This window comes from Camelus bactrianus, chromosome 5 (genome assembly GCF_048773025.1).
Source record: "Camelus bactrianus isolate YW-2024 breed Bactrian camel chromosome 5, ASM4877302v1, whole genome shotgun sequence".
NCBI classification, from domain to species: domain Eukaryota; kingdom Metazoa; phylum Chordata; class Mammalia; order Artiodactyla; family Camelidae; genus Camelus; species Camelus bactrianus.
The window spans coordinates 87,748,901-87,776,839 of NC_133543.1; the positions used below are offsets into that span (position 1 = coordinate 87,748,901).

General features: G+C 50.2%; 1 long non-coding RNA gene across 6 annotated transcripts in view; it reads right to left on the reverse strand.

Annotated features, from left to right (window-relative positions):
* Positions 1–384: 384 nt before the first annotated feature.
* Positions 385–27,939, reverse strand: part of LOC123615014 (uncharacterized) — a 49,381-nt gene continuing 21,826 nt past the window's right edge. Inside the window, exons 3-8 of one of the 6 annotated variants that reach the window (XR_012507171.1) lie at positions 27,475–27,599; positions 14,526–14,617; positions 8,287–9,631; positions 5,639–5,771; positions 4,406–4,483; positions 385–522 (exon numbers count right to left, since the gene is read on the reverse strand). This is a non-coding gene — a long non-coding RNA (uncharacterized LOC123615014). Of the gene's footprint in view, positions 523–4,405; positions 4,484–5,638; positions 5,772–8,286; positions 27,600–27,939 lie in introns of all 6 variants that reach the window. The other 5 variants (XR_012507168.1, XR_012507167.1, XR_012507170.1 and 2 more) reach the window with 5 other exon arrangements.

Below are 27,939 nucleotides of genomic sequence, written 5' to 3' on the forward strand. Positions count from 1 at the left end.
ACTCCTGGCCTCCATGTCATGGCACCTGTGGATGTGCGCTGGTGCTGCACTGTGAGGCCCCAGTGAATATCCCCCTGCCATCCATGGGGAGAGCCCCACACCCCAGCAGCCAACCCACCCTGCGTTAGAAGCACAGGACACAGACCTTCCAGCCTTCATTCCACTTACGTGCGCTGCAAGCCAGACCCAGGCAGCTCAGTGCTAAATAGGCCCTTGGGATGAGAGTGTAGAAAGGTGCACAGAGATAAATCACTGTGGCTCTACTCACCAGGAGAACAAATGTCGCCCAAGTCACAAGGTTGGCTGCGACAAGTGTCTTAGAGGCAGTGGCACCAATAAAAGTCTCCAGGAGTTCCAAGAAGGGAGTAGAGCCTTCCAGCTGGAGAGCAGGGAGCAGGCATTTGACCCAGGTGGCATTTCTGTGTCCCAGACAGCCAAATCCATGGGGATTTAGCTCCTGACTTTCCCGGATGAGACGTGGAAACAGGTGACAGAGGCGGCTAAGAGCATTTCTCTGAAGACCTTGAAGGGGAGCCAGAGCTAAAGCGGGGGCCTGCCTCCTCCAACCCTGCTGCACCCTCCCGCACCCCTGGGAGCTCCCAACAGAGCCTGGCTGGATTTGCACACAGAAGGGGTCTCACTCAGCACCTGCAGGTGACTGTGCAGCCAGTGTGACTAGGAGGGAGCTCTGAGATCTTCTCCCCCGCTGCCCTCAGCTCACCGCGAGGCCCTCCCTCGTCCCTCCCTCATCCCTCAGCCATCCAACAAGCATGAGCGACACTCCTCTACTCGAGCCCTGGGATAAGTGCTGGGAATTCATTTAGAAGGTGGGAAGAGATGGAGGACACAGGACTGAATGGGAAACAGACTTCATGTCTCTCTAAAACCTCTCCTGGATGACTCCAGGCTTCTCAAATCCTCTCTTTAATTCATTCACACCTTCATTCATTTAGCAGCTATTTCTTGAGCCCTAGCTCCCGGTTAAGGCTATGACCTCCCCCTTCCTTACAGGTTTGCTTTCTTTGCAGCAGCGCTTCTCAGATTAAGACGGGTTGACCCTCTGCTGCAGAAACACAAGGGGGTTATAAGATAAGGACTTCTGAGGGTCCCTCTCATGCCCACCCCAGGCAGCATCAGAACCTCACCCATAAATCTGGGACCCCAGACTTACACAGTGGATCCCCTACGTCCTGGGTGTGTGACCTGTGCAAGCACATGGGGGTCTCTGAGCTCAGCTCACATGGGCTCCACAGAGGGTCTGATGCTCTGCTGTCAACTTCTTAAAATTTTTTTTGAAGTATAGTTGCTGTATGATATTATATAGGTTAACAATATAGTGATTCACAATTTTTAAAGGTTATACTCCGTTTATAGTAATTATAAACTATTGGTTATATTTCCTGTGTTGTACAATATATCCTTGTGGCTTATTTTATACTTAATTGTTTGTACCTCTTACTCCCCAATCCCACATCACCCCTCTCCCCACTGGTTACCACTCGCTTTTTCTCTATCACTGTGAGTCTGCTTCTATTTTGTTATATTTACTAGTTTGTTGTATCTTTTAGACTCCATACAGTAAGTGATGTCATACAGTATTTGTCTTTGTCTGATTTACTTCACTTAGCATAATGCCTTCTAAGTCCCTCCATGTTGCTGACAATGGCAAAGTTTTATTCTTTTTTATGACTGAGTAGTATTCCATTGTGTATATATACCACATCTTCTTTATCCATTCATCTGTTGATAGACACTTCAGTTGCTTCCATATCTTGACAATTGTAAATAATGCTGCTATGAACATTGAGATGCACGTATCTTTTCGAATTAGTGTTTCTGTTTCTTTTGGATATCTACCCAGGAGTGGGACTGCTGGGTCATATGGTAGTTCTATTTTTAGTTTTTTAAGAAACCTCCATACTGTTTTCCACAGTGGCTGCACCAATTTACATTCCCACCAACAATGTAGAAGGGCTCCCTTTTCTTCACATCCCCACCAACATTTATTATTTGTGTTCTTTTTGATGATAGCCATTCTGACAGATGTGAGGTGATGTGCTTTTGATTTGCATTTTCCTGATGATTAGCCATGTTGAGCATCTTTTTATGTGCCTGTTGGCCATCTGCATTTCCTCTTTGGAAAAATTCTTAATTTGAAATTCTTAGTAGTTTTATGTTTGGGTTTTGTAGTTGAAGCCCAGTGGGACACAGGGGTGTGCTCGTGAGTGGATCAGATATGGGTATAATGCGTGTCTACTATTCTTTGCCTCCCCGTTTGCGTATAGCATTTGCAATTCCTATGAGCACAGAACTCCAGTGGACTCACCCTGCATGGCAGCTCAGCAAGACTCAAAGCAAATACAAGTAATCGAATTACGCTGACAGCTAAGTAACATGGGAGCTGACAGCCTTGACAAGCTACCTTTTCCATTCAAACCAGAACTTGCTTTGAATACAGAAAGAAGGAAATGGCTTCTAGGAAACATGAACAACCCAGAAGCAGGGAAGACAGAGGAATTCATAGACCTCTTTCCTTTCTGCCTTTCCTTCTTCACCAGTAAGAAGGTAGAGAGAGCTGGTAGAGAAGCAAGAAAAACAGTAGGTTTCATTTTGTGAGAGTTTCCACTACCCACATATGAGCTAAGAAACACAATTGTGTAACTGTGTTGGCTCCACTAGTTAAACACTCACACCTTCATCCCAAACTGGCATTATACAATATTAATATAAAATTCATGCTAATCTTTTAATTTTTAAATTGGCATTTAGTTAGAACTATATAGCAAATTAAAAACACCTTGATATATATGCAATGAAATACTACACAGCTATAAAAAAGAATAAAATAATGCCATTTGCAGCACCATGGATGGACCTGGAGATTTGTCATACAAACGAAGTTAGCCAGAAAGAGAAAGAAAAATACTATATGTTATCACTTATATGTAGAATCTAAAAAAATGACACAAATGAACTTATTCACAAAACAGACTCACAGACAGAAAACAAACTTATGGTTTGGCCTTTGGTTATGGGGTTTGGAGCAGGGGTGGAGGGATCAGGATTTGCAGATACTAACTACTATATAAAATAGATTAACAACAAGGTCCTATTATATAGCACAGGGAACTATATTCAGTACCTTGTAATAACCTATAATGAAAAAGAACGTGAAAAGGAATCTATATATATAAATGAATCACTATGTTGTACACCAGAAATTTTTAATACAACATTGTAAACTGGCTACATGTCAATAAAAAATAAATTTTTAAAAATTAAAAAATTAAAATTAAAAAACACCTTGAGAGCTTTATGTTTTAGTAGCTCCCCTGGCATGTTTTTTTCCTGCTGTTTGAACAAGGGGCCCACATTTTGCACTGGGATCCACAAATTATGTAGGCATCCCTGGGTATACTGCACACGTGCACAGCAGATGAACGTAGGGTAACATGCCACTGGATAACAGTGGCAGAACTCTGTAGGTGCCAGAGTCAAAAGCAGCGATGTGCAGGGCTGGCTCTCACAGCTCATACCAGTTATCAACAGTCCATGCAGCATCTCTTCCCAAGTCTACATTCAATGACGTAACATTGAAATCTGCCAGAGTGGGAGTATTTTCATCACAGAAATGAGCAGATGCTGTAGATCCGGGCTTTTTCCCCCCAAAAAGCTAGTGCTAAACTTTCACCAGTACACAACTGGTCAACCTCCTTATGCTACTGAAATCATAGGGAATATGATCATCCAAGGTACCACTGTTCCAGCTGAGGAGCCTATCATATTCTGTGTCTGAGGTCTTAACATGGAAAAGAGTGATACCAGAGAGTCCATTGGAAACCAAGGGCCAAAATCCTGACAGATATCCCAGTGCCAGGGATCGTGCAGGCTCTCCTGAGATACTATAGGAGCTAACTAGGATTGATGGTGGCCTCCCTGGGCTGTCCTGTCACCAAGCAGAAAAGGTAACCTTTGCTTGTAAATGCTGAGTCTTACTCCAGAACATGCCCCCCAGCACATAATTACTTTCAGAGCATGCTGTTTCCACTTAGGGAAACCTGAGCTTCCTTCCAAATGGCACCGGGCATGACCTGAAATTACATGTTTGCCTTCTGAAATGGACACACAAGTCAAGCCCACTGTCCCAGAGTCACAGCGGACCGGGCTGCAGGAGATGCTGGAGGGAACTGGCTGGAGCCCGAGCAGCCATGAGACCACTGAGGCCAAACTAGGAGCAGGGCCTCCTGCAGGTTCAGCTGCAACTCAAAGACTGAGATCCTTGGCCGTCTCCACCCAGGCCCGGACCCGCCTGAAGCACGGCTCTGCAGCACAGGCTTCTGGGAACAGACTGATGCCACACTCTGCCTAAATTAAGTCTTCATTCCTTAATGCAAAATACACTCACCAATTGCCCATCGTGTCCCAGGCGTTGGAGAGGAAATCCTGAAGGAAATATTTATCCTGTGCTTACGGGGCTCAGATTCTGGTCAGTGAAACAGAAGTGAAAGCAAATAATTACATTTTAAAGGAGACTGTGATGTGGTCCTTGGGAGAAGGAAAAAACATAACATGATTACTTCCAGCCTGGAGGAGGAGGGTGGGGTCCAGGGTGGCTGGACCGAGGAGATGGTATCTGATCTTGACATTGAAGGACAGATAGGATTGAACCCTTCATGGTTTCAAAGTACTCACTTGAACTTCAGTTAATTTGATCTTCTTAACCATGCTATCAATTAGAATAAGAAAGATAGTATCCACTTTGGACACGTGGAAATTGGGGTTCAAGGCGACTTGCCCATGATCAAATGACTGCGAAGGAGATTAGACATTAGTTCCCACATCTAACAAGAGGAGAAGCTAGTCTTCGAATTCGATGTGGGAGGGGGCTGACTCTCTTTTCCCCGGATCCTGATACAAAGTCGACCTCCATTTCCTTCCCGTGGGGTGTTATTGCCGCTGACCTCTCTGCCCCTCTGGCCTCTCTCTTCCCTACAAAATTTTTGGCCACCAGCAGCCCCTGACTCCTGGGCTCCTTCAGTCCCGATTGTGCCTCCAGCCCCACCTCATCCCCACAGGCCAGTGCCAGCATGTGGAAATGTGGAGCTGGGGGATGCAGGGCTTGGGGGCTATCAGATGTAACCCCAGCATTGGCTCTGTCCATAGGTGTGCCCCATCCCTCCGGCTGCACAGAACCATCTGGAGAACTGGCAAAACAGAGTCCTGGGCCCCACCTCTGGTGATTCTGGTTTAGGTGCCTGAGTGACGGCTGAGTTGCCTTGCTGAAAATGAGAGGAATGCATGGGTGCTTTTAATTCTACCAGGACTGTTAGTAATATCTGTAAGTACAAAGATGCTCACTATGGCGTTTTGCAATTTCATTAGCATAAAATGGGGAGGAAAAATTTTAAAGCTCTCCAGGTAATCTGATGTAAGCAGATATGGGGACTAGCCTTCAAGGCCCCTGGGAGTCATTTCATCAGCTCTGTCTTCAAGTAGAACTGCCTTCTTGTCAAGCCTTAGAGACTGTAGCCCATTTCTTACCCAGATTTCTGGGAAAGAAGTGATGACATCCCTCTTTCCCAACTGTCCCCACTGCCTCACCTCCCTCCCTGACGGACAGCCCCTCCCAATGGCTCACCTCCATCCCGCCGACTGCACTTGTATCCCAGTGGTTAACTGAATCCTGACGCCAACGAAGAGCCATTTCCCTTTTACACTCAAAGGGGATGGAGGCTTGCAAAGTTGAAGGCATACAAGTGATGATACGTTTTCTAGATGAAAATAATACAGATCTTTGAATTGAGCTTGTTAGGATGATAGAAGAATGGGTGTGGGGAGACAAGAAGGGGAAGACAGAAGGGAACAAGGATTCACTGACACCTCCCGGGTGAGAAGAGACAGGAGACAGTGAATCACCTTCCTTGGTCTGGAGGCTAAAAGTCTAGGTCCAGGTGTCAGCAGGGTCAGTTCCCTCAGAGGGCTTCGAGGGAAGGATCTGTCCAGGCCTCTCCCCTTGGCTTGCAAGTGCCCATCTTCACATCAGCTTCCTTCTACTTGTGTCTCTTGCCCAAACTGCCCCTTTTTATCAGGACCCCAGTCACACTGAATCAGAGCCCCCTCTAACGGCCTCACTTTAACCTCATTGCCTCTATAAAGGCCCTAATTCCAAATAATAACTCATATTCTGAGGTCCTGGGGGGTTAGGACTTCAACATGTGAATTGGGGGTGGGGACACAATTCAACCCATAACATCAAGTTAAAATTACATCTGTTCTCACAGCGCCCGATGACCCCAGCCCCTCCGCCTGTTTCACAGCAGCAGGCTGCCCATCCATCGGAGCTACAGTGAATCATCGGCGGGAGCCAGAAGCTGACCCAGCAACCCGGACTCCCAGCCCAAGTGGTCACCACAGGCTCCTGTGAAGCCAGAAAGCAGAGGCTTCCGAACTGGAAGCTGAGTGCATCCAATACTGTGTGGTTTGCTCGGAGAGCCTTTTATTTACTTTAAAATACAGACGTATAGGGAGCTGCATGCCCTCCAACATATGTGCAACCACCTCAGTTCAGATGATCTGCAAAACCCCAAATTGTCCCCGTTAGGTTCCCAGGAACCTCTTTGCTGAGCACAACGGGACCTCAAACCCCACCACCTGGACAATATCCAGTTAGTCATTCCGGTCACTCTGGAGCCTGAAAATCCCTCACATGACCCCCGTCCCTGCCCCTCCTTTGCCACATCATGAGTTCACTAAGTCCATACTCAGTTCAAATTCAAAAATCTTTTTTTTTCCTTTTTTTCCATATCCTGAATTATCTTCTAGATCACAGGGGGTAATCATCTCCGAGGTCTCCCATGAGTCATCTAACAAAACAGGGGAAAGGATTCAGACTGGACAGTAGAGAGAATTTCCAGATGCACCCAGCATTGCCGAGACAGCTCTGATCAGCCTCTGAACTGGAATTCAGCAGACTCCTAGCATAGCTGTGCTGGAAGGAAATTATTGGCGGTAGAAATTCTGAAGGTGTACCTAGTTCTCTTGGGAGCTCAACCGAGTCCCTAAATAATGACCTCAGCTTCCTGTGGGTTCCCCATGTGGGCATAAAGGCATTGAAACATGTATGGGGAGACTCAATTCATTCTTCCAAGAAAGAAGAACTCCTCGGGGATGGCCACCGGAATCGCTATCATCACCAGTGCTCTGCAGGGAAATTTTGGGGTATGGTCCAGTTCTCTACCTGCAGCTGGGGACTCTCAGCTACCTGGGGTTCACAGTCAAAAGCACACACAGTGGAATAAACTTACTCTCTAACCACCAGTGTGTCTGTCCTTTACCTGTTCACTCCGCATTCTCTGTCTCCTTGCTCTAGGTTGCAGGAAACCATGTTCCCAGGCTCTCTTGCCCTCTGACTTGGGGACAGCTTTGACATGGGAGGCAAGGCAGTCTGAGGGGTAAGAGGAAGTGGGGGACCTCACTATTTCTGCACCTCCCTTTCTGCTTTGGGTAGATCTCAAGCAGCCTCCACCCCACATCTCCAGCTCCCACCGCATGGGCTGCCCATGGTTTCAGCTTCTGCTGGTGGCCCCCATCCTGGCTGCCAGTAATGCCACCCTTCTCCCCCTCCAGCCCCAGAGGTGTTAAAAGCTTCCTGGTGTCGCTAATTCCCATTTGGTTTCTCAACCCTCCCATCTCTGTGTAACTGATTCCCTGTGCTCAACTCTCTCTCTGTACAGTAAGCAGAGTGGTTTCTGTTTTCTGTCTGGCCCCTGACTAATACAGCAGATGGCAGATATCCAATGCAAACCAGCCAGGAAAGAGGAGGAATGTCCTGCCTCACAGAAGGAAACCGCGGGCAGGGCAGGGATGCGTCTGCATCTCAGGAGCGATGGGATCCAGAATCCTCTTGTGGCCCCTCTGCTCCTCCCTGCAAGCTGGCTCCCTTCCCCTAGAAGCATTTCCTCCATGTTCCATGGGAATGGCCCCCAGCAGCTCCCAGACTCACATCTTCAGGTTCATGGCCACAACAGCTGTTGATCCTTCAGTCTGAATTAAAAAGACACCAGGGAAGGGCTTCTGTTGGCCTAGCTGGGGACAGGTGTCCACCTCTGCGGCCAGGGACAAGAAGCTGGTTGGCAGAACCCACTAGAACCACACAACTGGAGGGCACCTAAGAACTGAAGCCTGAGGCACCCCTTACAAGATCAGGCTGATTGGGAGGTGTAATCTCAAGGAAATGAGAGGTCAGGAAAAGAGAAGTAAAAGAAGCAAGTTCAAGGAGTGTGTTACCAGATAGTCCACAGCTTCATGAAAGGCCACGCCAGCTTCTCATTCACACAGGATGGCTTGACACACGCGAGGCATAATCACTGTACCTGAGAACAGTGATCAGGTGGAGGGTGGGAGAGAAATGTGTCTGCTGGAGCCCTCTCACCTCCTGTCCCTTGTAGGTCAATGTTGTCCACACAGGGCATCACCTCCCCCACATCACTGGGATGCTGCATCACTTGGCCTCTTGGGGGAGCCCGTGGCAAAGCCAGATGCCATGCTCTGCTGTGTGACACTTCATCAGGAACCAGAGCTGGGGAGATGAGGGCCTCTGTGGATCAGGTCCACCATGGCAGGACGAGGGAGGCCATGCTGGAGCCCAGACTCATCCCAGGGGAGGGGACCACTGGCAGTACTTGTAGTGTGGCTGCAATGGGTGAGGATCCCCATGGGCAAGCGGTGAGGGCCTAGGAGAGACGAAAGGCCCTGAAGCAAACTTCAGGGGATGCAGGCAGCAGGGATTCAGGGCACAGATCCCAGGAGAAGGAAGCACTGTCCCAACAAGGAAGGGGTCCTGGAGGGACAAAACAACAGGTTTAGGAATAGGAGATGCTAGGTTGGACCCATACAAGGTATTTCTATTCCACACTCATCAGGGTAAACAAAAGAGGTGTGGGAGATGCAGAGAGAGGCTCAGAGGCGAGCTTTCTGGAGCTGTGCGCACTCTGAGCTTCTCTCCTGGCCCCTGACCTCCCACAACGGTGCTCCCCTCTCATTCCTTCCCTATCTGAACACCTGCCCTGTGCCAGATACCATTTCAGTGTCTAAAACACGGTCTGTGCCACACACAGACACCCTAAATGTAGGCATGTCTCCCCTCTTCCACTCTGACCGAGCCAGCATCATCTCCCTTGGGTTTCCCATACTAACCTCCTAACTGGTCCACCTGCTTCTTTGTCTTTGCATCACTTCACTCTCTCCTACCACAGCAGCCCAATGGTCCTTTTAAAACCCAAATCAGAGCATGTTTGTTTTACGCCGTTCTTCAACCCCCCAAAATTTTCCATCCATTTCAAACAAAAGCTATACTCATCAGGCCCGTACAGGACCCGCCCACTAGGCCTCGGGCTGCCCACCTGCCATCACCCCTTCTTCCACCCTGGTTTCAGTGCACCTGCCGTTTGGCTGTTCCTAGAGCCCAGCCAGCATGCTCCCACGTTTGGGCCATTGCTCTGGTCGTTCTCCATCCACAGCTCTCCATCCAGGTAGTTTAGTGAGCTGATGGCCAAGCCCATTGTGATGGATTTTTAGACACTCTCGGTCTCTTAGTTGTTTAAAGGCATTGGTCCTGGGGACGCATCTCCTCCTATCAGACAGAAGACTAAGAAATTATCACTCCAGTTATTACTAAGGGGATACTTGGCTATTAAAAGAAGCCTCACTGTATTTAAATTTAAAGCAATAGAATGCTTTGCACTGAGATTGAGCACTCTCTTACTCTTTAAAAAAAAAAAAAAAGATTTTGTAAATATCATGAGGGTCAGGACCACACCTGTCTGATTTCCCCCTTGCACTCCAAGTGCCAACCAGGTGCCCGGCACATGGTCATACTCAATAATTATGGTTGATGTAATTGGCTAAGGAGACTGGAAAGTCATTCCTCTGGAGGAAAAAAGCCAGGCACGAAGTTTGGAATTCTCTTCATTTTGCATCCATATAGGGGGAAGGTGCCGAGAAGCTGAAATTTCAGGCGGGTGCTGAGAGTGTTAGAAAGACAAACCAAGAGATTTCCCTGATTCAAAAAAATATTCAGTTATGGATTAAAAAGCAGCAACTTTCACCAGACCTCATGGTGTTCTCTTCTCAACGTAGGGAGTAAGAAGAGTTGGTGTGAAACTTGCAAGTCATTCATACCCTTGTAGACTTTGACTGCACTGGGCGTGTCACAAGAAATGTCCCACTAAAGCTTTAATTATAAAATTATCAACATTTTCCAGTTGCCATCAATATCAGGGAGAAAGCTACCTTACTGTTCTTAGGGATCTACCTCTTTTTCAACTTGATTTTCAAGAGTTCAGTTTACTCATAAATGGCTTGAATGAAGAGTTTTGTTGATTTCCAGCACATGGGAGTCAATCGCTGGGCCATCACAGCCACGTGCCCAAGGATCAGCTCACTTTGTTTTTAAACAGGAACAAACTCTTACAAACTGAGTCGTCGAATCTGAATAGATAGCCAGACAGCGAGCAATCCAGTGGAAGCTGAGGACAGCACCACCCTCAGGGCCAGGCAGGAGGGGACCCCGCTCTGGGCCATTCTTTAAAGGCCCTCTGGGATTCCCCAAGGCTGGGTCGGGCGGGCAGGACCAGTACTCCCTGCTCTGAACTTCCCAAGTACTCCTGAGTCTGAAGCTCTAAATTAGAAGCTGATATTCTAGATCGTTATAAAGGGATTTTTGTCAAGGAAGAGGGAAAGAGCATACAAGTTTGCAGCTCTATTTGCAACTTTTGAATATTAGCCATACACTTGGTGGGCCTACCCTGTTTCCCACTGATATTAGGGCTAGGCTTGGCTGGGAAGGCGTCTCTCCCCATCAGGGCCCTGGGTACAAAGCCTGCAGATGGGGGGCTGCACTGGGCATGCAGGAGCAGCAGGGCCCCGGGGAATTCTAGGAACACAAGCCTGTCTGGGCCGCCCCGTCACTCACAGCACAGCACTCAGGGCCAACGTCTCCATGAGGCTCCGTGCCTGGGGCCCGAACTATTCTGGGGGCCCCTCAAAAGTGTTTTTGTTTTAGCTTCTTTTTAAAATCACAAGAAGAAAATGAATATCATGAAAATGAATATGTAAGCACGAATCCAGTCTCAAGTATATTTGTCTTTATACTGATGTAGTCATACAGTATAATTTTTAACGTTTTTCTCTGGAGGAAGGGGCCTTCGAGGGCGAAGTGCCTCGGGTCCACAGAAATCATACTGGGGCTCTGACAGCAAGGGGCCCTGAGCGGGGCTGCAGCTCCACAGGATGACGTGGCTAGGATCTGAGGACCAAAGTTCTCTGTGTCGATCAACCAAAGCTGGGCACAGAGCAGAGGCAGATTGAATGTGGGGTCCCAGGTAAAGCACTTGGCATCATCACAAGCCGCTAGGGACTACTGGTGACTCTTCTGACCACTGACGCCCAAGAAATGGCTGACCACATGGGTTAAGATCATAGGCTTGGGGTCAGAGAAATCTAGATCCCAGTCCCCACTTGGCATCTCACCAAAGGTGTGGTTTTGGGCAGGAACCTCAGTTTCCCAAGCTGTCAGATGTGCATAATACCCTGAGGGGGCAGGACTGAGCCCCACACGTAATAGCTGCTCAGCTCACAGTAAGGATGAACTCTGACTGTTTCGGGCCCAGGGGACAGGCAGGGACACACAGGGTAAAAGAGAGGCACCTTCCATTCCAACATATCTCCCCTTAGAGCTTCCAATCTGCCATTTAAACTCCAGTTTGCTAAAAGGTAGACAAGCATCTCAGGGGCCAGGTAAGCTCAGAGGGAAGAGGTGTAAGAACAGTCATGGCAGAGCCTCCCAGTGTCTATCAACTCAGCATCCAAAAGGCATACAAAGCACTGAGTGAGGGTCTCTGGGATAATCTGAACGGAGTCCCAACCTAGGACTGGAGAGAAAAGAGAAGGGAAGGAAATAGTGGAGCCCCCGCCCGAGGGAGAGACAGGTGGGAAGACATCCACTCCAGCAAGTGGGGGCTGTCATCTTGCAGAGTCACCAGAGGGGCTGGTCAGCCTCCCTGTTGGCATCAACATGCTCTCCCGAGGCCATTTCATCCACCCCTCAGCCTCCAGGCAGGGCCACTAAGAAACCCCAAGGACACCAGGGAACCTTCTTGCTTTTAAGGGATCTAGGGAAGGGGGACTTTGCAGCCCCTTCCTCTCTCCCTGAACATTTTAGACAGGTTACAAATAGGTCTCAGAAACGAGGTCAAAGCCACAGAACTTTCTGATGATCTGAAAATCCCACACTGGGCTCTGCCCCCTCCCCCTTTCCCATCACCCTCCTCTCATCTGACTTACAGCTTTGAGCTCCCACCTACAAAAGACCCTCTTGGCAAGAACTTAATTCATAGAGGTCATTTTACGAAACTTCTTTTTCATATAATGGCTGATATTTTTAACCTTTTTGTGTTAGAGTAAAAAACAGAAATCAGCTAAATGCAGCCCAACAACCTGTCTTTCCAAAAAATTACTTTGTTGGACAAAAGTCAACCAAATATTTTGTTTTTAATTTCCCAAACCAAACAACACGTGTGGATCCAGGCTCTAAGTTTCATACCCTTCTCCCAACCAACTCATTCCTGACGCAGAACACAAGTCAAACCAAACAAACGAGAGAGGAGGGGTGAGCAGAACAAGACTCATTCCTTCCGGGCCAGCTGCCTGGTTTCCATCAGGCCAAGCCTGAGACCTCTGTGGCCTAGCCACGTGGTCGATTGTGATCTGGAGGCTTCCAGGGCTGCAAGGGCATCTGCAGAAGCTAGAACCTTCTGATAACAGCCCACACATGGAAGGAAGCAGGACTCGTTGCAAACAAAAATCGTACCAAGAGACTAAAGCATCAATCAGCCAGCATCAGGGCTGTGCACCAGGAACCTTAGAAATGATTTATTCGAAAGAGCCAGCTTTAGAAATTAACAAACAGGTTCAGAGAGATCAAGCACCTTAACCAGCAGGGCGGCAAGGCAGGACTCGTCCTAGCTAGGGCTGGAAGCCGAGGGGTCTTGACCCCACCCCCACTATAAACTGTTTTCACTACCCCATTTTCCCCCATCATCCCAGCTGAGACCCTGAGCAGCCAAGAGGAAAGTTCTGGGTCTCACAGAGCTTTCATTTGATGTATCCAAAACCAGCAGGGCCCAGAATGTCTCCCCCACCCACCTTCTCCCACTCAACAATAGCAAAAGGAGCTCAGCTGAAAGTTTCCAAAGAATTTCACTTTGGGGCCAAGCCCAGAGATGGAAACTTTTAGCCTGGGAAGGGAATTTAGCAGGAAGCAAAGCAAGTGAAAACATAAGGCGGAATTGGAGGTGACAAGAGAGACATCACAGCTTCCGCTTACCCGGCCCATGTGGCCCACTGCCCAGCCTGGCCCAGCCTGTGATTTGCCCCCAAGTAGGGCATCCAGCTGCTGGTTGCCGGGCGTCTATACCAGGCCTTGCCTTTGTCCTCTGGACCTAACCAGCTCACTATCACCCTGGACCTTTTCCTTCGGAGATATCACTGAGGGCTCTGAGCTGGGCTTCCTCTGGGGAGGCTAACTGGGCCTGCAGGGTTTCTCGCTGGCACCAAGAGGAGTCACTCAAGTGACCAAATTCTTTCAGGGGCAGGAAACCCCAGTCTAAGTGGAAGGATGGAGACTAGAGGGGGAGTCTCTCATTACTGGGGCCTCCAAATCTCCCTCTCATGTCCCCAAATAGACATAGGCATCTCCCCATCATAAAAATGTCTCTCCGAAGAAGGGTGAGAGCCCAACAGCACTCACGACAGCTGCTGGCAGAATTAATGAAACTAATGCACAGGAAGCTTTGAGCTTGGAGGCTGGCACTCAAAACTGACCATTGGCTATTAGAACAAAAGCCCCTTGGAGGCAAGGCACCACCTGCCTCTGTATCCCGAGTGCCTGGCCTCTACCTGGCACACAGCAGTGCCTTGTTAATCCCAGACAATGCCCAGACCCTCACTGGGAGCAAGTGGAGTGCCTCGGGGACCCGGAGGGCCATACACACACTTCACCTGCAGCCAGGCCCCCAGGCAAGGAAGGTGGAGGAGACAGGGCATCTCTGTGACTTGAGGCTGCTTCCTAGAATGGCTGTGGACTCCAGTGAACTCCCCTAGAGAGGCTGGCCAGGGAAGAGGGTTAAAAGCAATAAGGTTGGCCATTTACGGGTTCACTGCCAGGCCCAGTTCCAGAAGTCAAACTGAGGTTAGGAGCTGCTCTTCCAGCCACACTGATTTGCCTCAAACATCCCCATCTCAGCCTCCTCCTGGGGAAGCTTGGAAATACCCAGCTGGGGGAGTTTTCATTCACCAGGGCCATTCCGGACACGACCCATTCTGTGGCCTGGAAACAGCTGTGTAAGCACAAAGCATCATAACACAGTGGGCAGGGGTTGTTGCCATCAGTACCACTGGCAAATGAAGTGTGATCTGCACTTTGCACATGAGGAAACTGAGGCACAGAAGTTCCTCCACTTACCCACCTTCTCGTAGCTTCTGAGTAGCAGAGTTTGGATTCAAGCCTATCCAGCCCGTCGGCCCAGAAGTTAGGCCTCTCATGACCACGCTCTTCTCCCTAAGAGAATGAGAGCTTAACTTGATAGGCGTTAGATGGATTCAGTGCCATTGGCTTAGCCCAGGAGGGCATCCTAGAGGAGGCAGGCCCTGCTGCATTCTGAGAAAGCAGAGGTGGGTCTCTCAGGTGCCAGAGAAGAACAAGCTTTGTGGAGCAGGACTGTCAGAGGCAGTGGCCCAGCAGGGAGTAGACAGCCCACGACCACCTTCGAGGTGAGAAGTAACAGTCTTGAACGTCCTCCAAGCATCACCCACAAGCTGGTCCCGGGACCTGGAACTGGCCTATTAAAAAAAAATAATAGTAAATCAAACAAAAACCAACCTTGCATTTTTTTGGCTCCAGAGCAGCAGTGCTCTTGGATCTGAGGAGAGAAGAGGAGTCTGCACATCAGCCATCAGTCTGGTCCACAGACCTTCAGAGATGTCAGCTCCCCTGGCGTGGCCCCCAGAGGTCTCACAACCTGACCCCAAACTCCCTTTCCAGTATCACCTCCTCCACCTCCCCCAGCTTCCTACTGCCCAGCCACATGAACGAACTGATGTCCCTCAACCCTTTAACTTCACACTCCCCAGGGCTTTACTCATCTTTCCCATCAGCCTGAGCTGAAAACTCCTATTCATCTTTCAAAGCCCAGCTCAAATGTCACCATCCTGCTCCAGGCACACTTTCTAACTTCCCCAGGGCTCCCCAGAAATTAGTCCTCAGGACTAGAATGTGTCTTTCATGTGTTGCACGATGGTTATTGTCTACGAATCTACCTCTTGCCCTAAATTCCCTCCAGGAACACTATCTCACCTTCAGGGCCCCACAGGGATGAGCCCCTTACTTTGAATGTCCCTGTCAAAGGGTATTGAAAGGGAAATTTTTAAAATTATTATTGACATATTTTTTTATTTCTGCCTTTTTTATTGTGGTAAAATATACATAACATAAATTTCCCCCTTTTAACCATTTGTACGTGTATTAAGTACTTCACATTGTTGTGCAACCATCACCATCATTCTTCTCCAAAAGTGTCTCATCATCCCCAGCTGAAACTCTGCCTGTTAAACAATAAACCCCTCATTCCTCCCTCCCTCCCAGGGAGCCCCTGGTAACCACCACTCTCATTTCTGTCTCTGAAGGTGACAACTCTCAGTACCTCGTATAAGTGGAATCACACATTAATTTGTCCTTGAGTGTATGGCTTATTTCATTTAGCATCAATCACGTCTTCAAGATTCATCTACATAGCAGCATTGTCAGAATGTCGTTTTTTTAAGGCTGAATAATATTCCATTTGTGTGGAATAGTAAGCAAATGAGGTACCATATAATATGTATAAATAGGATAAATAACATACCACATTTTATGGGTCTGTTCATTTGCTGATGACATGTGGGTTGCCCCCACTCTTGGCGATTATGAAGAGCGCTGCTGTGAACATGGGTGTGCAAACAGAAAGGCACTTTCTGGGGCGGATGAGAAAGAGCTCTGGGTCAGGAGGAAAGGAAGAAAGCTGAGGAAAGGAGCCCTGAACTTGCAGGGACGGGGTGAGAAGCAGCCACGACTCCCTCATCCTGTCTCAAACCCCCACTGCCCGCTAAGAGGGTCGGGCTGGGCTGACAACTGGAAGGGCTAGAAGCACTTGTCATATACATGCACAGGAACACAAGGAAACACGCTGTGACGCTTATTCCACACCAGATAACGTTCTAACCACGCCACATATGTTAACTCCCCAATTCTCACTGCAGCCTTCCAGGCAAATACCGCTAACATGCCCATTTAGAGGAAAAGCAAACAACGCAGGGAGAGGGCACGAGACCTACTCACATCACAGCAGCCCGCAAGAGGCAGAGTCAGGATCAGAGCTTAGAAATCCTGCTTCAGGTCCACATGGAGACCCTCACAGAGACCTCCCCATGCTCCGGGGAAGGCAGGGGAAATGCTCTCAGGCCCTGATTCTGCCTCAACATCTTCCCCAAACAGAGAGAAGTAGGAATTGAAACCACAGGAGAGGAGGGAGAATCTGGTGGTGACACGTCTGTCCCACCTGGGCTGAAGTCTGTGGGACTTGAGAAGCTGAGGGGCACAACAGGGAGCTGGGGGCAGTGGATGGTCCCCAGAGGAGGAAGGGTGTAATTTTGAGGCCAAGAGGACTCCTGCACAGGGAGCCCTCTTGGCAGCCTAGGTTTCTGCAGGCCCCACTTGCCTTGGGAACCACAAAGCCAAAATGTAAAGGAATCTATTTTCTAAGCAAAACACATACTTATACATTCTGAGTAATTTCCCGTGGAACTAGGAAAGAATAAACACAACACCCCAAATGGTTTTTTGCTTACAAATGGTTTCAAGCAAAGAAAAGTGGGAGAAGAAAATATAGGGTCGGGGGAAACTCTCCGCTGGTTCCAAACCTCAGAAACAGCCTGGAGGCTGGAGGGGCCCGGAGGGATGGGGGGGATGGGAGTACAGGAGAGCCAGGCTTGGGGTGAGGTGCCCAGACCCAGGGGCCTGCTGGTTTCTCTCCAAGAACCCCTTGCCTGCCTTCCGAGGACTGGTGAGTCGCATCTCACACATGGAAGAGGGTTTGCGGGCTAGAGAGGGAGATGGTGGGACCACGTGCCATAGCTTCACACTGGGTTCAAGGGCCAGGTGCATTGAGCGAATTAGCCAACCAACAGTGGTGCAGACAGGGTTACAGTGAAAGCAGGGGCCGCTTTGCCATAGACTGGATGGTTAGGGAAGAACAGGCTGGGGAAGGCCCTGGGACCAAGAAAGGACAGTTACAAGGGGGGCTGCAGATCACAAGCATCATTCCAAAGAAACCCGGAAAGAGGAAGTGGGTGGGAGAGGACAGTGTCACCGTGGACACACCACTTCCTTTTCCTGGGCCTCACTCAGTCTCCCCTATAAAACAATGGGTGCACTCTGATTTCTAACATCCCCTCCATAGAATTTGAAATTAGACAGGGAGATAATTGGGGGGGGGAGGTTATGGAATTGGGGTCTTGGGGTGGGGTCCTGGAGAATGGGTTCTTGAGAGCCAAGAGGACTTGGAACAGCTAAGAGTCGATCTGACTGTAAATCCGACCCAGGGGGAGCACCCTGACTGGCAGGAGTCCCGGGTTATTGAAAGTTTGGCAGCTCAGCATTCTGAGACTCTGGCCTGGATTTTTCCTAGCAGAGGATTCATACCACATGAGGGTCTCCAGGTCTCCAGGGCCCCAAAGGCCCCATTTTGCCCAGGGGTAGCCTGAGAGTTTGCGTTGCCCTCGCCAGCAGTGATCTACTTGCTCCATCTACACAGCACTTCACTGGCGACAAGTCCTCTGGTCTCTCCTACCTCACGTGACCCTCACAGTAGCCTGGTTAGGAGGGATGAATCCTCATTCCCACTTTACATATGCAGAAACTGAGGCTCAGACCAGCCGCATGCCAAACAGAGCCAACAATGACTCCCAGGACTCCTGCCACTTTCCGAGAGGAGACACCATGTGGGCCCATGAGGGGGTGTCATTGTCCCCCTGATGAGGGGGAGAAAGAATGCTGAGGACAGGAACCCATCTTGTCCTCTGCACATCTCCCACCTCTCTTCCCCAGGGCCCACTGGAAGGAGCTGGAGGCAGGAAGATTCAGTGGCAGGAACATTAGACAGGAGCCAGAGACTTATGTTCAAGGCTACCTGCCCTTGGGCAAGTCACTTTGCCTGCTTGAACCTCAGTTTCCCCATCTTTAAAAACAGAGATTGCACAGGTTAGCAGTTTGCGGTATTTTAGAGTCAAATCCTTGTTTTTCCCAAGTGAGTCTTACTTTAAACCCCAACCTAAAAACAGAAAACCAGGGCCATTCCAAAATGAATCAGACCTGAGGACTGGCAGGGCCAGCTGCTCACCAAACCTCCCTCATCCCCCAAGGCCACCCCGTAGACCAAAGACAACGCGGAATACAAATGGAAACCACTTCATGGTTCTGCACAAGGGCACTGAGGGACAGGACTCCTCAAAGCCCAGCCTGGGCCCCCTTCTTTTCTTACATCTTCCTAAGTGTCAACCACCATCAAAATGCTGTCAACACCCACATTTTAATTTCAGATCACTATAGATGCTTACCAAACACCCACCCTTTGCTGTCTGGACCAGTTGTTTATTTCTGCCTAACACATTACCTCAAAACTTAATGGCTTAAAAACAACCACCATTATCTCACACAGTTTCTAAAAGTCAGGAGTCTAGGAAGAGCAAAGCTGGGTGGTTCTGGCTGAAGATCTCTCGTGAAGAGGCAGTCAAGATGTCCGCAGGGGCTGCAGTCACCTTGAAGGCTTGACTAGGGCTGGCGGATCCACTTCCAGAATGGTCCATGCTCACAGCCATGGGCTGGAGGCCCCGGTTCCTCGCCGTATAGACCTCTCTGGACATGACAGTGACGTCCCCCAAAGTGAGTGGCCCAAAGGAGAGTAACAAGATGGAAGCCACAATGCTTGTTATGACCTACTCTTGAAAGTCACACACTGGCATTATCGCCATATTCTATTTATCAGAAGCAAGTGACTAAATCCAGCCCACAACTAAGGGGAGAAGATTCAAGCTCCATCACTTAAAGAGAGAATATCAGAGAACTCACAGGCCTATTTGAAAACCACTACACTGTCTAAGACCAGACGTGTGAACTCCTCTCCCAAACTCAGTCCCATTCAACTGGTGCCTATTAGAGTAAATAATACCAATTCAGCAAGCCAGGAGCCTCTCCCATGCTAACGCCCCCCTACATCTAATGGAACACCAAGTCCTCCCATGCACACCTCCTAACAGCCTAGCCACTAGGTGGCAGAGCGTGATGGTTAACAGTGTGGGCTCCTGGTCCAAACCCTGGCTCCACCTATGACTAAACCTCCATATGCCTGTTTCCCCATCTTTAAGTGCAGATAACAGTACCTGCCATATTGTAAGGATTGAACATTCCATTTAAAGCCCCCAGAAAAGTGCCTGGCATATAGTAAAGACTAAATAAACATTTGCTATTATATTTCTCAAATTTATATCTCTCTCCTTCTGCACTGGTCTAAGCTAGTATCACCTTTCGCCTGGAGGATTTCCATAGCCTTCTATGGTCTCCTTAAATACACTCTGTTCTCAAATCTGATCTCCACGGAGCAGCCAAAAGGAGCTTTGCAAAATTCACTGCTGATCATGTTCAACAACCACCCTTCACCACCCCTGCATAAAAATCTTCAAGTTTCCCATTGTTCTCAGAATGAAGACAAAGCCTGACTCTGGCCTATACGGTCCTGCACAGCCTGGGCCCTTGCTTGCAGCCCCAGCCTCCTCTCAGGCAACGTCCCCCCTCTCTGCTTTTTAGCTATTCCTTGAACATACCATTCTCCTGCCCACCACAGGACCTTTGCCCATGCTGCATTTTCAGCAGGAAAACACATCCCCCCTCATACCATCAGCCCTCACTAGACAGAGTCTAGCATTTTTCAAGTCTCCACTCAAGTGCCGTTTTCCAAGGAAACCCCCCCGACCTCTGAATTTCCTTAGAACACACATCCCAGTCTGTGATTCCCGGATCCATCCCCCTCTCTCCCGCTTGACACTAAGCTCCACAGGAGCAGAGACCACACCTGCCTTTACTCACCACTGTTTACACAGCTCCTAAGCCAGTACCTGGCACAGGGTTGGTTTTCAGTGTTTGTGAAATGAAAAGCTGGAATGTTCTCTCAGGTACATGCAGCAAGTGTTCCAAGACCCAGGGGTTGGCCGACGAGAAACGGTCCGCCCTCCACTGCTCGCCTCATCCTTCCTCACCCCACCCCCCCGAAGATGCTGACTCACCAAGTCGCCCTTTCACTGGACCACTCCTCACCCCCACAGCCTGTATACAAGTAAACACATTCTGGACCCCTCCTGGGAGCGCCAGGACCAGGGCTTCCTGCCTCACCCGCAGTCTGGTGGGGGTTCTCCACAATTCCGAGAAAGTGATGGATGGCTTTCATCCATGGCTTACTCAGATGCCTGAGAAAGGCTCGTCTGTGTGCTTTGCTTCCCTGAGGCTAGAGCTCCTGGCAGCCCAAACCCCTGACCTCCCTGACTGCCCTCCCTGAAACAGAGATCGGGAAACACATTCACTCTCCACGTAACGGCCTTCTTTGCTTGACTTTAGCCCCAAGATGGGGACTCTCTCTTCCCAACTTTTCCACCCATGTTCTTGGTGAGCCAGCATAATAGGGTGACAGAAAGAGACTGTCACCTAGGTTTCTGCCACCAACTTGCTTATGGCCTCGGGAAAGTCACTTTTTAAGTCTGAAAATAAACTCTTGCCTGCTTCTTCCCCATATTCACTTACTCCTCCTGCAAACGCTCAGTACACAGCATCTGCAATTATCCCCAGGTCACTTCTCTCATGTCTTTCCCCAGCCATTCTCTGATGCTGGGGACACTCTTGGTCACACAGAGAGGACTGCTCCTCCCTGGAAAGACTGTGCCCTCATTCCAAGCTGAGCACAAGAATCCAAGACTAACCCACAGAGAGAAGACAGCCCTCTTGTCACACCCCACAAAGACCCTCCGTTTTGCCCGCGACTTCTGCAGTGCCCCTGTTGGCCTTTCTTGTCCACACAGCTTTCCTACTTATTTGGGGTCTCCTTACCCACCCTCCACCTGTTGCTGGTGGACCCCATGTTAGGATCCTGTCTGCTTCCTAAGGTCTGAGGCTCTCCTGTTCCCACTACTGGAGTCACACACTCCCAATCTGATGCTCGCCCTGTCCCGAGTTCTAGAATGAATTCTAATAGGAAGCCAAGAAGGAGAAGGAGTTTCGGCCTCTCTCCTGGGGACATGGCTTCCTTGCAGCCATCAGCCCTCAGTCATGGGCTCAGGGCTGCTCGCTGGCCTTCCTCCTGCCTCGGGTCCATCCCGAGCCCTGTCTTAGCATCCTGCTTTGAAAGCAGCCCCAGTGGCCTGGATCCTTGTCTCACTCTCACTCCTGTTCTTGCTCCACAGCCCCGCTGTCAGCTGGCAGACATCACTAGACCACCTGAACTTCCGAAGGTCACCTGCTCTGGAGCCCCAGGAGGTGTGCTGACCATCAGTGTGACACCTGACTCCCTACCCTGGTCTATTCCCTCACCTGGACCATGACTGCCTATCACTTGTCCTCTAGCCTGGATTTCCCCCCAGCAGTCAATCTTCAGTTTTCTCTCTGCTTTCTCCTCCAGCTTTAAGCCTCCTTCTGTTTGTTCCTTACAGTGGGATGACACAGAATATTCCCAAAATACCCTTGCAAGCATTTCAAGGACCCCCAAAGGAGATTTGGAAGAGACTTCTAGCTCTTTCCCTAAGATATAATATTCCTTTCCTTAGATTCCTGTGCTCGAATCACTTATTCATTCAACAAACATTTGTTTTTGAGAATCTTATGTGTGCTTGCCTCTATTTTACACACTGGCACTGAAGTAATGGGCAAAATAGACAGGAACCTCTGCCCTCAGGGGTTCGCATCCCAGTGAAAGCCCAGCAGAGAAGGAGCCAAAGTCCAAACAGGGAATTCCCTCTACCTGATCCCGAGGCCACGCCCCCTACCAAGTGGAGTCAGACTTTCCAGTGCTGCCATCTTGAGTCCCAAAGCATGGAGCCCATTATTGTCTCCTTTCAAACTCCACTCCTGTTCTAGCTGTTGCCCTACAGGGCTTCCTTTCCAGGGAGAGACAACTATGCCCCCTGGGGCTTTTCCAATATCTCTATAGTTTTTCCTTGCCCCCCAGCATCAGAGGCCCACTGAGATTTCCTGCCTCTTCTTTCTCTTCCTGGGTCAGACTCCCTAGTCAGCACTTTTAGCCCAGAGGAACATCTGTCTCCTCTCCAGTAACCCGCCTCCCTTTTGTTTTGTCTCATCAGCATAGCAAGCCTGCCCTGCCCTCCACGAGGATTTTCTCCTCCCCAGAGGCTGCTGCTGGAGTCCACAATGACAGGGAAGCAGAGCATTTCCCAGTCCGCTGCCAGCCCTCAGCAGAGCTTGGCCTGGGGCCCGTGCAAGCATCTCAGGAGACGAAAATCAACTTTCCTGGACCCAGCCCCTGGCTTTCCAGCGAGAGCCCACAGCCTCCGCAAGCTGCTGGCATATCCTCTGGAAAGGACATATGGGACGGTACACAGGACTGTGTATGTCCCACAGCCTGCAGGCTCCACAGGGCGGAGGCCTGGCCCTCCAAAGATGACCTGCACATGCACTCTGCCCCTGGTTCCCATACGAACTTGGTGCACACCCATCCTGGGCCAAGGTCTGGCCTTTGGGACTCCAGACTCCCAGGTCAACTAAAGGACCCCTGACGGTACTGTGAGGTTCTGACAAGGGCTGGGGACCTGCAATGCCACATACCACAATGCCACATTCCATCAGCTCTTCCTTCCCCTGCAGGGAACTGTTCCTGCATGGCCTGACCCCTCAGGGTCATCTGGTCCTGGCATGGCCAATGAGAATTGCACTTGTCCCCCATCTCTCCCCCCTCACACACACTCCAAAAGAAAGTCACCACCCTCATAGACCAAGCAACAGCCAGCTGCCAGCGCCCGGTGAGTGGATGACAGGAGCCAGCCTCACTGAAGTCTGGACTTTCCTGGACCTATGCACTACATGAGGGGCCTCCAGACCTAGTTCTGGACCATCACTAGCATCCAGCCACCCTCTGCAGGGGGCTGAGACCCCACATGGGTGGAGAGGACAGACTGGGCAGAGAAGGGTGCCTCTCCCATTCAGTCAAAAGAGCACCCCGCAAGTGAACAAGGTAGATCAAGACAGAGAAGGAAAGAGCTACAGAACTCCAAGTGGGCCTCTGATGCTGGGGGCAAACCCGATCCCCGTAGGACTCTTGCATCTTCCCTCATCAGGTGTCTCCTTCCTTAGTTAGAAGAGTTTTGGACAAAAGGACATGGCTTAGTTCTGGTGCAAACCAGTCGTAAGATGACCCAGAAACAGAGACTCAGGAGAGAACATGGCTTTAGGAGACTAGCTGTAATGAGAGGAGAAAGGGGCGATGTCTTGGGAACACAGCAAGACTCTGTGTTGAAGCTGCCAAGGCAGTGGAGAGCGTTATCAGAAGTCCCAAATGAAATGATGGAGGCCAGGGCACTGGACATGCTTCCCAAGGAGGCAGAGAAGGCTTTCAGAGAGGCCAGCGAGTAGGCATAACCTTTCCTAGAGATCAGTGCCAAAGAGGTCACCATCCAGACCAAGATTCCGTCTGCCAGACTCCAGATCAGGAACCAGGGATGGACCAGTTCTCCCCTCAGCCAAGGCAGTTCCATCATGGAGAGGCTAGGAAGGAGTGAACACCAGCCCAGGAGGAGAGAGGGGCCAACTAGCCCTTTGCTTTTGCCCAACTAGCTTCTGTCTGCAGCCTCAGCGGCCCCCAAGCCCTAGAAGACAGGCCCCAGGGGTACCTCGCAGAACAGACGTCGTCACAGATTGCACAGGCAAGTGGAAGGGATCTGGGGACACGGCTCCGAATGCCCTCCCTTGTCCCTAGCAGGGAAGGATGCACAAGATCAGCATTCTTCCGGCTTCCCCATGCATATTTCAACCAGAACACTTTCCTTTCATCTCCTTTTTTCATCTAGTGGGGTCCTCTTTTAGCTTTCATTTAAAGAAAAAGCTACATGGCTAATGTGAGTCTCTGGACCTGATGATGCCAAGGACCCTTCCATCTCTGATGTGTGCCGTCTCCCCTCCCTAGCATGCCCAGGTCCTGGGAGTAAGAGTCGACCGGCTAAATTCCTCCAGGGTCAGGGCACAAGGGGAGCACACCAACATGCCTTGAAGGCCTCTCAAGGGCCCCCAGAGGGACAGTGGCTGCTGAGGCCCCTGGGAGCAGGGCCTGATGCTCCTGGCATGATCCTAGGGGACTGTTTGGCCTGCTCCCCCAGCTGGAGCAGACACTTCCCAATCAGGAGCCCCAGCCAGTCCCCAGTGTCTGAGGGAGGGGGCCCCCACTTCTCTTTGGACTATAAAAATGAGGGGTTTGGATTCTCAGTGTTTCCCAGAATATGATCTGAGGGGCTCCAATCCCATTAGGTGCTCCACAGAAAGAGGTTTCTTTGGACAAATTATCCTGGGAAATGCTGCACTATACCAACCCTCTTGGAGCTTCCAGGTTCCCCTTAGAATACTAAAGGCATCAGGGATGCTACAGTGAGAAGGGGAGGAATAGAAAAGCAGTTTAGCTTTGGGGGATGTTTCTATGTCGGCTTCCATGCCCAGGTTCTGTTCTAAATGCTTTATCTCAAACCCTTTGGGAAAAGCACCATCTTTAACCACATTTTACAGAGGAGGAGACTGAGTCACAGGTTTTTCAGATATTAAGTGGCAGGGCTAGGATTTAGATCTGGGAAGTCTGGCTCCAGAGTGGGAACCCCTCACCACACTTTGGGCTCGCCGGGGCCCAAATTTCAAAGTGGGATGAATGTGGCTGATGCACTGCCCTCTGGGCTCAGCTCTCTTTCCCCAAACTGCAGGGATCAGAACTTCAGGTTGGAGGCTGGGCTCTTGCGACTTCCAAACTCGAATATTCTCTGATCTTACCCTAGGCAGAGGTCAGGCTCTGTGACAGGCTGTGTGGGAGGGAAGTTTGGGGACAGGTGGCCCATTTCAGCACCTCTCAAATTAGGTTCAAGTGGGTGACTGCTGCTTCCTCTTGGTTGCCACATGGCTGTCACTAAGGTGGCACAGATACAAAGACCCAAAAAAAGCCCCTCTGAAGACAAATGCTCTGGACCAGGGTGAGCTGCAAATTCAAAGATGGAGAGAAAGGGTCCAGCTTCAGGGGATACCGTCCATCTGCTCCTGCCTGGAGGTCTCTACAGCAGGCATCCGGGCTGGAGCCAGGGGTGAGGGTCATGTGGGTGAGCAGGGAAACCCACCACGGGAGGGGAATGAGCACGTTCATAGTCAGCCTGGGTCTCCGTGGTCAGCATGGGTTGCCTCCCCTCCTCCCGTCCTGGCCTGGTTCTCCCTCTCCTGAACCTCCAAGTCCAGAAGCCGTCCCATAGAAAGGGGGCGGAGACTGGGTGAGCCTCCTCCTCACCCAGGCTGAGATGCTTCTATGAATCAAGAGGGAGAAGAAGAGTTAGCTCTGTGTCCTCCACACGGATTTCTCACTCCTGCTGCAAGGGCACTGCCATCCCTAGCTTGTGGATCAAAACATACCTTCCAAGGGTTTCTGGCCTCCCATAGCCAGGTTGGCGAGCTCTCGCTCAGGGCACGTTCCTCTTCCCCTTCAAAGCACTGCTTCAGTGATGAAACTTATCCCAGCTGGGTCTCCCTGGTAATGCAGATGCCCGCTCTCCCTCTCAGTGTCTCTGTCTCTTGGTGTCTCTGTGTGTGTCTTTCTCTCTCAGTGCTGTGTGTATGTGAATCTCTCTCTGCCTGTCTTTCTCAGTCTCTCTTGCAATATCTTTATCTACCCATCTTTCTCTCCCTCAGTCTCTATTTCTCTCTCTTAGTCTCTCTGTCTCCCACTCTCTCTCTACCTCTATCTAAATTAATGGGCCTGTCTCATAATGAGGCGAGGATCCAATTCATCTCAGAGGCCCTCCTGTCCACAGTTTCTCAGGCTGTGTTCCAGGACATTAAGCAGCGTCCCATGACAAGCATCCCAGGCCCAAAGCCAATGCTCTGGAGGTTCTGGGCTGAGAGGAGAGGCCAGAGCCGCACAGTGGGTCCGCGGGTGGGCCCTGCAGGTGGGTGGGCCCTGCAGGCAGATATGGCTGCACTGCCCTGGGCTCCCCTCTTCCCTCCTCTGCACCTTTATGTTCTTAATCTCATAAAACGAAAATAACACTCATAGTACCTACATTGAAAGTCTGCCGTGCACATTAAATAAGGTATGTGGAAGCCACTCAGCACATAACACCCCACATGAGCTCTTATCATCCTTCTGATTCAAGGCCAGGGGAAGCCCCCAGAAAATGACGGTTCTGTTTGCAGACACCCCAGCCTTTGTGATCTGGCCCAAAGACAGGGAGGGATGTTTGAAGCTTCGAGAGAGTGAGGGAAAAGTGTGGCCCCCTCACCAGGCTGAGGGAAGACTCTCTGGGGCAAATCTTTAACAACCCATCTTGCAAATGAGGAAACTGAGGCCAAAGAGACAAGGCCCTTAGCTAGCTAACCTCTTAACTCCAAGTACAGGAATTTCGCCTCTTCAGCAAGCCAACTTGGAGTTTAGCAGAAATGACCAGGGGGTGCTGGGCAGCAGTGAATGGAGAAGGAGGCAGGGGGATTCTGAAACACCCTCTCCACCGACCGGTCCCCGCAGGGGGTCTCCACCTGAACACCAGGCCTCAATGCTGACCAGTCCTGAAGTTCCTCTGGCTTCGAGTTTTTCCAAATTCTGCCTCTCCCCTTCTCCCTCCCCTTGAAAAGCCATCCCAGGCAGGCCTCTCCCAAGCCTCTGTTTACAAAATTATAAGCTTCCTTTGTCCCCAGACTCCTCTGGTTACAATAATATTCATCGGCATGCTGGAGCTTTTGGGGGCATGGAAAATGTGACTTCACTCCTCAAAGATTTTCTGCTTGAACAAAATGGCATTTGGGAAAGAAAAAGGAGAAGAACGACTCTGTCCATCCAGGGAGAAAAGACACCGGGGCTCCCACCTCCCAGCCCAGAGTTAGAACCAGCAGCCCCCAGCAGGTCTGGCAGAGATGGACAAGCGATCTCACTCTCCCCACAGGCTGGGTGGGCTCTGAGGGGCACAGGGAGGGAAAAGGTCACTGAAAAGAAGTTTCGAAAGCAGGAAGTAAACTCATCAGCCTCGCCTTTCTCTGATTTGACTAACTTATTATTTCTGGGCTTTGTTATTTGCTCAGCCAATCGGTCAACTACTTACCTGCTCTAGATGCTTAAAGCGAGGGCTCTGGGGTCGACCACCGGAATTAGTATCCTGGCTCTGCCACCTGCTAGCTTCTTCACTTTGATAATAGATTTCACCTCTCCAAGCCTCAGTCTTCTCATCTGTAAAATGGAGACAGGCTCATAGGCTATTGTGAGGACTCATGAGTTGATATAAGCAAAGGGCTTAGAAGCATGCCCAGCAGATTGTAAGCACTCAATAAACAGTGGCGACTACTGTTGTCGTGTGTTCCAGCCAACCTTCCCCAAGAGGACCGACCTGTCCAATGCTGACGGTTGGGGATGCTGATCTTAGGTGCCTGCCATCTAGAGCCCCGGCCCTGGACTCTTCCAGGAAAGCCCTTGCTTTGGGCCTCGGGCAGTGGGGAGACTTTGACAGGCAGACTGGCACATGAGGAGGGCTCCATGAGCATGTGCTGTGGGCAAGGCTCCATGTGGGAGC